General features: G+C 33.3%; 1 pseudogene; it reads right to left on the reverse strand.

Annotated features, from left to right (window-relative positions):
* Nucleotides 1–6,529: 6,529 nt before the first annotated feature.
* On the reverse strand, nucleotides 6,530–7,202 carry LOC116866402 (annotated as a pseudogene).
* Between the last annotated feature and the right edge of the window lie 4,624 nt (nucleotides 7,203–11,826).

Here is an 11,826-nt window from a genome sequence, read left to right on the forward strand (position 1 = left end):
CAGTGCTGACGTGATGGGGATTTTTTTTTTTTCCCTCCCTTATGAGGATTCTTTTTTGTAACCTCTGGCTGCATTAGAAACTTCACTGCTTAACAGAAACAATTGTTCTTTGTTCTTGTAGCCAAATGAAAGCTCTTGTTTTTCAGTCCAGTTCTGCTGGCAGGTTAGATGCAATCAGGGGTGTCATCAAGAGGAGATGAGAATATGCAGAATACAACCACTTGTTGTTTTTGGAGGCAAAATGCCCACTTTTTTGGCGTAGTGAAGGCTAAGCACATGTGAGAGCAAAGAAGGCTCAACTATGGATCTTTCAATATGATGGTTAATGCTTTGCACAAATTCAAAGTGATGGTTGAAAGCATCAACATTTCTGACCACTTTCTTAAGATAGACACTTATTCAGGCAGACTTAGACATTTCTACATGTCTTGGAAACTCTGAACTCAAATATGATGCATTAAATACATCCATAAAGCCAACATCTTAGTTGGCATTATATATTTGTTCAAGAATCTTTTTAACTTGATGTCTTCAGTAAAAAAAAAAAAAATCCTATAATAAAATTATTTGGGGGGAGGAAAAGGTGTTGAAAGCATGTAGAGAAGTCTCATTTGTTGCAGGTTTTAGGATTTGTAATAAGGTTGCACATAGGGCTAGGTCTTTCACTCTCCAGAAACACTTCATTTTTCATCATACTGATTTTCTTGCTGTTAAAATAGCTCTCTGGTTCTGTGGTCATTATTCATGAATTATCTCCATTAAAATGCAGTGGTGCCTTCTTTCTTGTGATAGGCAAAGTCTAGGGTATTGGGAAGATTCATACTTGTGTTTGTAATTCTTGATTGTACCTAAGAACAGAAAAATTAAGAGAGAAGCTAAAATCTGACTCGGGAAAGTATCATCATGAACAAAACATATAGTTAGAAGCTGTATCACTAGTGTCTTCAAAGATATGCGGGTGGTGCAAATGCAGAGAGAAGACAGGGACTGAATCAGCTGACGTTCTAGAATGTAAGCAGTCAAGGGAACCCTTAGAGAGAAGGGTAAGTCATTGAGGAATGGAAGAGGAACTTTGAAGGAAAAGGATATGGCCATCCTCCTTAAAGTTAGCAGTGTTTGAGATCTAGGAAGAGATTCTTATGAGAACTGAGGGAGAGAGGAGTCTCAGGGGAATTGTTAGGCAAAAGAATACTCTCAAGCAGAAAAATTTAAAAAGCATACATTTAGCCATCTGGAGTTTTTAAAAAAGGAACATTTAATTTTGTATTTTGAAAGGATAGATTTTACTTTTAATGAGAAGTCTGCATTTCATCTTAAAGGAAGAACACATCTTCAACTTAATTATTCTCCACAGAAAAAGCCTCTTTCTGTTTGTCTTTTGTATGCTTCGTATACACTAAGCACACATGTTTCAGTATAGTCCTGTCTGGCAAGACATACATATACATATGTGTAGATGATGTTATGTGTGCTTCCAGGGACTTTTTAAATCTTAGGTCATGGTTATAATAAATAATATTAAGTTAGATCGAACCAAAAATTCAGTGGTCCCCAAAGTACTTCTCAGAAAGCACAGATTGATGATATATATAGTAGAGTCAGTATTTACAAATCTTCTAGAAAATAATAGCTTCAAGAATCAGATGTCAGTGCCTATCATGCCATTTTAATCTGTTAAATTGGTCCAGTGATACTTGTTTTATAGGCTTGTTATGAGGATTAATTGAAATAATGCATATGAAAGTGCTTTTAGGAGGATTAGATTCCTATGCAAATGCATAGCACAAATAAAAGTTGTGTATAAGGATATTATGATATGTCAAAATCTCTGGGAGAGCGTATATATAGTAGTTATTCTAAACTTCAGGTCAAGGACTGGAAAGATGTGTTCCAGGATCTGGCAGATGTTCTTAGATCAAATGATGTTTTTGTGAAAATTTATGTAAAATGTTAAGCTGATGGAGGATTAAACATGAAAGGATAGTATAGTGGTTTTGCTTTTGGTTAAAAAGAACCATTTATTCAAGATTGTGTGTTATTTTAGTCATGTGTTTTAGATCTGGTAATGGATGTAAAGGGAGTTTCAGAAGAGGCTACTATTTACATTTTGAATGTTTATCCTGGATTCTATTAGGATTTCAGACATTTTATAATGAAAGTACAAACAGTATATGGTAAACTACAAATAAGACGTTGAAAAAATTATACTCAAGAAAAATTTAAATAAAAAGTAGAAACCAAAGGAGAAAATAAATGAATATAGTTAGGGCTTATAGAGTTGTTATGGCTATGCCACAATTGTTACATAGTTTTTTCAACTTATAAAATGTAATGAATCTTTTTTAATAGAAATATGAAAACATAGAAAACTATATAAAATGAAAAATAAAAATCTCCCATAATTTTTCCAGCCAGAGGTAACTATTAACATTTTGATATGTATCATTTCAGCAATTTCGCTCTTTATTAATACAAACCTAACTTTTAGATATACAAATTTGGGCTCATATTTCACATATTGTTTTCTTTGCACTAGAATATATCTGACCATTTTCCATTCCCTTGAAAATTCTTTGAGAAATGATTTTTTTTTTTGCCTGCATAACCATTACATAGATAACCATATTTTACTCAACCAGTATCCTGATACTGAAAATATATTTTGTCTCTAAGATTTTGCTATTATAAATGACCCTTAACAATACTGGCATATAAATCTTTATGTCAAACCTTAATAATTGACTGGAAAAAATTTCTGAAGAAAGTAGACATTTTTACTGGGTTACAGGTCACAACTAATTTTAAGGCCATGATATCCAATTGCATCAATTTAAATATAGGTTCTTCAGCTTCATGTCTCTGATTTTAAATAAGTTACTTGACATTTTTGTGCTTCAGTTTTTTGATCTGAAAATTAGGGATTATAATAATACTTCCCTTATATGTTTGCTGTGAGGATTGCATTTGATTAATTAAGAGTGCTAAATACTGTTTGTGGCAATTAATGTAGGTTAGCAGTTATTATAATTATTATATTTCCAAATTGCCTGTTAGAAATGTTGTGTCACTTGTAAACACTTATCATTGATTTTGTAGCACACATTTTAAAAATTCTTTTTTTTGTTATTGAAGCATAGTTGACATACAATATTATATTAGTTTCATTTACAACATAGTTATTTGACATTTATATGCATTATAAAATCATCACCATGATGTCTAGTTACCATTTGTCATCATACAAAGTTATTATTATATTTTTGGCTATATTCCCTATGCTGTGGTTTACATCCTTGTGACTCACATATTTCGTAAATGGAAGTTTGTATCTCTTAATCCTTCTCACCTATTTGGCCCCTCTCTGGTAACCACTAATTCTCTGTGTTTATGAATTTGTTTCTGTTTTGTTTTGTTTGTTCATTTGTTTTATTTTTTAAGATTCATCATGTAAGTGAAATCATTTGGTATTTGTCTATTTGTCTGATTTATTTCAGCACAGTGCCTTCTAGGTCCATCCACGTTGTCATGAATGGCAAAGATTTAATTCTTTTATATGGCTGAATAATACTCCACTGTTTGTGTGTGTGTGTGTGTGTGTGTGTATGTGTGTATAACACCTTTTTCTTAAATTAAGTTTTTAAATTTTAATTCTAGTACAGTTAATATACAATGTTATATTAGTTTCAGGTGTACAATATAGTGATTTAACAATTCTATACTTCACCCAGGGCTCATCACAAGTGCACTCGTTAATCCCCATCACCTATTTAATCTATCCCCCACCCACCTCCTCTCTGGTAACCATTAGTTTGTTCTCTATAGTTCTTGGTTTGTCTCTCTCTCTCCCTTTCCTTTTTTTTAACTTAAAATTTTCCCCTTAAATTCCACATAGGTGAAATCATATGGCATGCATCTTTCTCTGATTGACTTATTTCACTTAGCATTATAAGTGTCTGGTTCCATCCGTGTCATTGCAAACAGCAAGACTTCATTCTTTTTTATGGCTGAATAATGTTTCAGTGTGTCTGTGTAAATTATATTTATATATAATGTATTTATATATTATACATATAAATATATATTATATACACATATAATATATACATACCACATCTTTATCCATTCATCTATCATTGTACACTTAGGGTTTTTTAAAATTTATTTATTAGACACAGAGAGAGAGATCACAAGTAGGCAGAGAGGCAGGCAGAGAGAGTGAGATGCAAGCTCCCTGCTGAGCAGAGAGCCTGATGTGGGGCTCGATCCCAGGACCCTGAGATCATGACCTGAGCTGAAGGCAGAGGCTTGACCCACGGAGCCACCCAGGTGCCTCATTTAGGTTGTTTCCATATCTTGGCTATTATAAATAATGTTTCAGTGAACATAGGGGTGCCTGTATCTTTTCAAATTAATATCTTTCTTTTCTTCAGATGAATAACCAGTAGAGATGCTAGATCAGATGGTAGTTCTATTTTTAATTTTTTTAAGGAAACTTCATACTGTTTTCTATAGAGGCTGCACAAATTTACATTTGCACAAGAATTGCCTTTTCTCCACATCCTTGCCAATGCTTGTTATTTCTTATTTATTTTTATTATTTTTTGATATTAGATATTAGATTGACTAGTGATGTTGAACATCTTTTCATGTGTCTGTTGGCCATCTGTAGGTCTTCTTTGGAAAAATCTCTATTCAGGCCCTCTTGCCCATTTTTTAATTGTATTGTTGGTTTTCTTGGTGTTGAGTTGTAGGAGTTCTTTATATATGTTGAATATTAACTCCTTATTGGATATATCATTTGCAAATATCTTCTCTCATGGGTAGATTGCCTTTTCATTTTGTTGACAGTTTCCTTTGGTATATAAAAGCTTTATTTTAAAAAAAATTCTTAATGCAGTATTTAAAAATTCTTAATATAGTCAATGTGTTAATATTTTTCATATATGTTATATATTTTGTCTTTCATCTGCATTTTAACTTTTTTATATATTTATGAGTCAAGTCTGTCATTATAGTCACAGATGAATGCTTGTCTACAAATACTTCAGAATCCAAGAAATACACAATGCAGTTGACATTTCTTTGTGAAAATTAAGGATCCGAGACAAGGCTCAGCATATATTTATTTGTCCATGAGGTGGAGAAAGCCACTGCGTCATCACCTGTGAGCAGGGCAAGGATATTTCTTAAGAAATATTTATGAATGTGTTTCAGAATTTTAATGAAGTTTTGCTTAGATCTCCAAAGTTCCACCCCCTAGATTGAGGCTAATATGATTGTGATCGGAAAATATTTTAAAGAAGTTGTAGACAGTTTCCCACCTTCACTAAAAATAAAAATCTCTATTTATCATTATAAAAAAATCAGTTTTCTTTCAATGTCACTTGTGATTTATGATAATTGCACTATATTAACAGAAGTTTGCAGTATATCCTATTTTCTGTGGTATAAGCCAAATATCTAAATTATACAAAAGTTATTAAGAAATATGTGCTTTTCCAAATTGTGTCTGATTTTTCAGAATTTGTGACCTGATCTGACTCTGGCAGTGGTGTTAAATAAGATATTTTGTATGAACATCAGTAACCAAAAATCTTTATCTCATACAGAATATACCACAAATGATCGAAGGCTGAGGAGAAATCAATAAAGCTTTCAAATTCTCTTAAATAATTTTGAACTAACTGTAACAACAAATGACAATAAGTTTAACACAGTTAAGAGAAGAGTAGCTGTGCTTGAAGTCTTCTGCTTGTAAAACATTGGTCTCTAAACCCTGATGTACTCTGAAAGTGTTAGGAAGAAACTGATATAAAATTTACATGTGGTACTTAATAAACAATGAGGATTGTCACACAGATATGTCTTTATCTGAACTCAGATTACATTTGTGATTATTTCCAATCTCTTGAGGATTTAATTATTGTCTACTTTTTGATTTACATATGCCAGTTTTTTCCCAACTAGAGTGTAAGCTTCCAGAGAACATTTACCATCTTATACTTCTTTTGTGTCCCTGATATTTTTAACAGCCCAAGACACCTAGTAAGTGGTTAACAAACCTATCAACTAATTAAAATTCTGTTGCAAATGTTTGCTTTCATTTTCTTTTCTATGTTGAAAAACCATTTATTTCACCAGAAAAAAAAAAAAGTAATCCAACTCTGTGTGTTTACCCACCACAAGCCGAAAAGACTCAAGAGCAGTGATACTCTCACCAAAGTCATTCCCAAGTCCAATGCCCAATGGCAGCAGGAGACGGGAGCCAGCACAACCCCCACCACAGTTTCTGCACACAATGACACCTGATGGGAGAACAGAACATAAATGGAAAATTACAGAAGTATTGAAGAACATGAAGAACAGAAAAATGGGCAGAAGGGAGGAAAGGAAGAGGTGGTCTGAGTTTAGCAAGGTATATTAAGGTCCACAGTTGCAGAGGGACTGAACTAACAGAGCCAAGAATGTCCCAGAGACAGAACACCATGAAGGGTGTATGTATTCTTATGTACAACTTCAGCTCCAAATTTCAGCCCGCACACAACCCACCTTGAAACTCTGTGTTGTCAAGGTCCCTGATGGCCTCCACTGCATCCTCCGTCTGCTCCATGTGTGGGAAGGCATAATCTCTCACAATGTTACATTTGACCTGAGCCATATGGTCCATTTGACCTGGACCATATGCCTCAGATTTTGCCTGAAGCTATTTTTTAATACAGGTGGGACCAGTGTTGCTCACATGCAACTCTGTGGAGATCTTACTCTCATTCTTATTGGCTTTCATGTTGATGTTCCCCCTGTGCAGCTTGTAGGGCTCAGGTTGCTTATGGTTCTTCAGCTGCCACCTTGTCCTCTATGTGCCCAAAGCTGTAGTTCTTATTTATTTATTTATTTATTTGAGAGAGAGAGAGAGAGAGAGAGAGCACATAGGAGTGGAGGAGGACAGAAGGAGAGGGAGAGAGAATGCCAAGTGGACTCCAGTGTGCAATGGAGGCAGGGCTCCATCCTAGGACCTTGAGATCATGACCTGAGCAGAAAGTAAAAGTCAGGGGCTTAACTGACTAAGCCACCCAGGCACCCCCCCCCCCCGCAAAAGTGGTAGTTTTTAATGATTCACATTCCAGCACCTTCCCATACTGCTCAAAGAGTGAGCAGATCTGGTTTGTGGCCTCCTTGGGCAGGTTTCCAATGAATAGCGTCATCTTCTGGACAGGGTCCATAGGGAACTCAGCAGGGGCTCTTCTTTGTGGTACAGACATTTCTGAAAAAATGCTAAAATGGTTGCAGCAGTGATTCTGGGTAGAAGCTGCTATCATTTTAGATGGGCAAGTAATCAGGTCAACCTGGATTTAGATTACACAATGACATCATATCAATGCAAGGATCGGTGCCTAAAGCTGGACCAATTAGGTCAATCCTTTGTACCAACATTGGGCCCATTATAGGGGAGAAATTGGATTTTCTTACTGATATTTGGACTTGTCTGTACTTTAGTCTTCTGTTGGAAAGATTGAAAGGAGCAGTTTTTTTAAATTATTGAAAACTTAGAATTTTAGCCTTAATAAGGCTTATAGTCTGTTGTCTTGGAATTTACTCCTTTCTTTTTATAAACAAATATCTTTCATCATTATGAAATTTTAATTATTAATATTTTAAGAAAATGTATTTTTTTTCCAATTTGGAACTTGGAAAACTAACCATTTGAAAAGAACTTATGACAGAATAAATTTTTCTCTTTTCAAGTTGATTGAAAGAAATTAGTGTGCTGGCATAGCAGAACTTGAGGTTTTCTAGAAAATACAGAAAAGAGCCATAGCCTTAAAAAAAATGTGTGTGTGTGTGTGTGTGTGTGTGTGTGTATTTTGTGGGAATATGGTTGGGAAATACGTTGGATAACACCTCTAATTTCCTTCCAGTGTTAAAATTTTAATTTTACAATGACCTTAAGCCTTACAGTTGACTCAAATAACTTTAATTACTTTGAGATATTTCCTCATTCTAAAATGGAGAGATTGAATGGCTAATCTGCCTCAGTTTGTTGGAAACAGGGAAGATAATACATGCGTAATTTTAGAAAATGATAAAGATGTAAATAACAATGCCTTAGTTGCCATTACTCTCTTTGCACTTATGACTCACACAGGTTTACATGTATTTAAAGTAGTCACCTCCTGTTATGAATAAGTAATATAAAAATCCTCATATTCTTCTCAAAGTGACTTGATTTATAGTAGATTATTCCTGGAAATTATACATGCTGATGAAATTTCAGTGTGTGCTCACTTGTAAGCACTAACCTTAAGTAAACTTGTTTTTCACTACCTGGTAAATGTTTCTGAACAGATTATTGAACTACCAACAGCTGGACTTGCTGACAATAACTAGGAACTTCCAAGCTTGTTATATGTTCAAATATATAGCACTTGGCACCTTAAGAACTTCTAATTATGCCCAGATTCTAATCTTAATTTTCCAGTTTATTATGATTTCTTCATTATGTCCCAACAGTCTGAGTAAGCAGCTTATCTCCCAATATTTCCACTTGCCTAACAAATGTTCTCTTTAAATAGATGTTGGCACTTCCTGGAATGGAGCCATTCCCGCTTAAAAAGAAGAAATGATAATTTACTTAATCTTGTGTTAAGCTTTAGAGGACAGTATTGCATCATTCTGTCCAAATCCATGCCCTCTTCACCCACTCTCACTGAAAATAAAAACAAAGTCGAGGTAGCTCTGAGTTTATTTCTTCCTGTTATTTTTCTCCTTCCTGTCTCTTAATGTCATCCTCCCTCTTTCTTCTTAAAATAGTGTTTTTGTAGTTTAAACTGATTGAAGAATTCAATTCATAATTTAAAATCTGATTCAAAAGCTGGAAAATTATACTGCAATACTCTTCTCTGCAAATGTATATAGTCAATGACAAAGATGAAATAATCAATTGCATAAAATAATCTAAAATTAGTTGAGTTTATAGTTTCCTTAACACCTCCATGATTTATGTAGAATGGGAAATCCATGAGAGATACAGAAAACTAAGAAATTTTCTATGAATTCTGAGAATTTTGCAAACTGTATGGGCTTTCTGTTTAATGTTATAGGAGAAAACAAATATGACCCTAAAGATTTACCTAACTGCTTCATTCATGGGTAGAAAAAAACTAAAGTTCTGATAGATCCAGTGATTTACTTAAGGATATGCAAACTGGTTGTTGACAGATCTACAAGGGAAAACACACTTTTCTTAAAACTGCTTAAAGATTTTTATTTCAAAATTGATAAGTTAAGAGAATTCATAACAATCTTTATCCCAGTTCCTAGGAAGGTTTCCAGTACATGGTATATGTTCATTATATATTTGCTTTTAAGCAAATGCTTCTCTTTTACTGACAGCTTTCTCTTTATGAAGCACTATTGAATCACAGGTATACATGGTTCAGATGCGATTACTATCTAGGTTCAAATTCTGGCTCCTTCACTCAACAGCTATGTTATCTTGGGCAAATGAACTAAATATTCTGTGCTTCCATTTCCCAAATTTCTGCAAAATGAGGATAATAATAATATCTGCCTCATAGATTTTTATGAAGAGTAAATTAAAGTACTTAGAATGATGGTTGGCTAACACATAGTAAAACTCAAAAATGGGAGTTATTTTTCTTGATTTATGAATCAATAAAACACATTTTTATAGGACTAAAGGTGTAATTTTCCTTTAATTAATGTCATGAATAGGAGTTCCAGTTGCTCCACATCTACACTAGCACTTAGTTTTATCATTTTTTTAAAAGCTATTCTAGTGAAAGTTAATGGTGTTTTATTGTGGTTTGAACTAGCATTTCTGTAAGGACTAATTATATTGAGCAACATTTCATGTTTTTCTTTTCTTTTTGTATATCTTTTTTTGGTGAATTCTTTCTGAAAGTTTTTGCCCATCTCTATATATTTTTTGTCTTTAATAAGTACTAAAAGTTTTTCTTTTCATTTTTATTGAGAAATAATTTACATACATCACTGTATAAGTTTAAGGTGTATAGTGTCATTATTTCATTTACATATATTATGAAATGCCTACCATAAATAGGCTCAACAAACATCCATCTTCTCAGATAAAATAAGAAGAAAGGAAAGAAAAAAGAAAAAAAGAAAGAAAATCTTGTGATGAGAACTCTTAGTACTTATTCTTTTAACAACTTTCTATATATCCTACAGTGGTGTTAGTTGTAGTCATCATGTTGACACATTACATTAATAGTACTTATTTATCTTTTAAGTGGAAGTTTGTATCTTTGACCACCTTCCTCTAGTTCCCCTATCTCAAACTCTGCCTCTGGCAACCACAAGTCTGATCCCTTTTTTGATAATTTTTTTTTTAAGATGCCACATATAAATGAGATCATTTGGCATTTACCTTTCTGCCTGACTTATTTCACTTAGCATATTTCTATCAAGGTCCATCCATGTTTATCACAAATGGTAGTTTTTCCTCATTTTTATGACTGAATAATGTTCCATTGCATATGTGTGGATGTGTTTCCTGATGTATATGTATCTCAACTTCATTCAGTCATCCATTTATGTACACTTAGGTTGTTTCCATGTCTTGGTTATTTTAAATAATGCTGTTATGAACACAAGGTGCAGATATCTTTTTTTGTTAGAGTTTTCATTTCTTTTGGATATATTCCCAGAAGTGGAATTACTGGATAATACAGTAGTTCTACTTTTAAGTTTTTGAAGATCCTCTGTATTGTTTTCTATAGTGGCTATATCAAGTCACTGTCCCCTCAACAATGCAGAAGGATTCCCCCTTTCTCCTCATCTACACCAGCATTTGATCTCTTTTGTCTTTTTGATGATGGCCTTTCTAACAGGAATGTGGTGATATCTCATTGTGATTTTAATTTGTATTTCTTTAATGACTACTGATTTTGGTATTTTGATGTACCTTTAGTCTTTTGTATAACCCCTTTGGAGAAATGTCTATTTAGATTCTTGCCCATTTTTAAATTGGGTTATTTGTTTTTTGCTATTGAGTTTATCTTGTATTTTCTTTGTTTCCTTTCATCAATATTTTATAGTTTTTAGAGATTTTTTCTCCTTATTTAAATTTATTCTTAAGTTTATTATTGTTTTTGATGTTATTGTAAATGTTATCAATTTTTAAACTTCTTTTTCAGAAAATTCATTGTTAGTGTATAGAAATTCTATTGAGTTTGTATGTTAATTTTGTATCTTGCAACTTTATTGAATTAATGAGATCTAACAGCTTTTTGATTGAGATTTAGGGTTTTCTATTTTTTAAAATCATGTGATCTGCAAATAGAGACAGTTTTAATTCATCCTTTCCAATTCTGATACTTTTAATTTCTTTTTCTTACCTTATTGCTCTACCTAGAACTTCTGGTGTGAACTCTAAGTGAATATGTTCCTTCTTTGACTAATTTTTCAGAAGTTTTTATTATGAACGGATGTTGAATTTTGTCAAATGTTTTTTTCTGTGTCTATTTAGATGATCACATGATTTTTTTATTCTATTAATGTGATGTATCACATTGATTGATTATCATGTGTTGAACCATCTTTGCATTCTATGGATATATCCCATGTGATTATGGTGTGATCCTTGTAATGTGCTACCGAATTCAGTTTGCTGGTATTTTATTGAGAATTTTTGTATCTTTTTATAAGACATATTGGCCTGTAGTTTTCTTTTTTTTTAAAGATTTTATTTATTTATTTGACAGAGATCACAAGCAGGCAGAGAGGCAGGCAGAGAGAGAGAGGAGGAAGCAGGCCCCCCGCTGAGCAGAGAGCTCGATGCGGGGC

This window comes from Lontra canadensis, unplaced genomic scaffold (genome assembly GCF_010015895.1).
Source record: "Lontra canadensis isolate GAN:19392208 unplaced genomic scaffold, GSC_riverotter_1.0 scaffold1, whole genome shotgun sequence".
Classification (NCBI taxonomy): Eukaryota; Metazoa; Chordata; class Mammalia; order Carnivora; family Mustelidae; genus Lontra; species Lontra canadensis.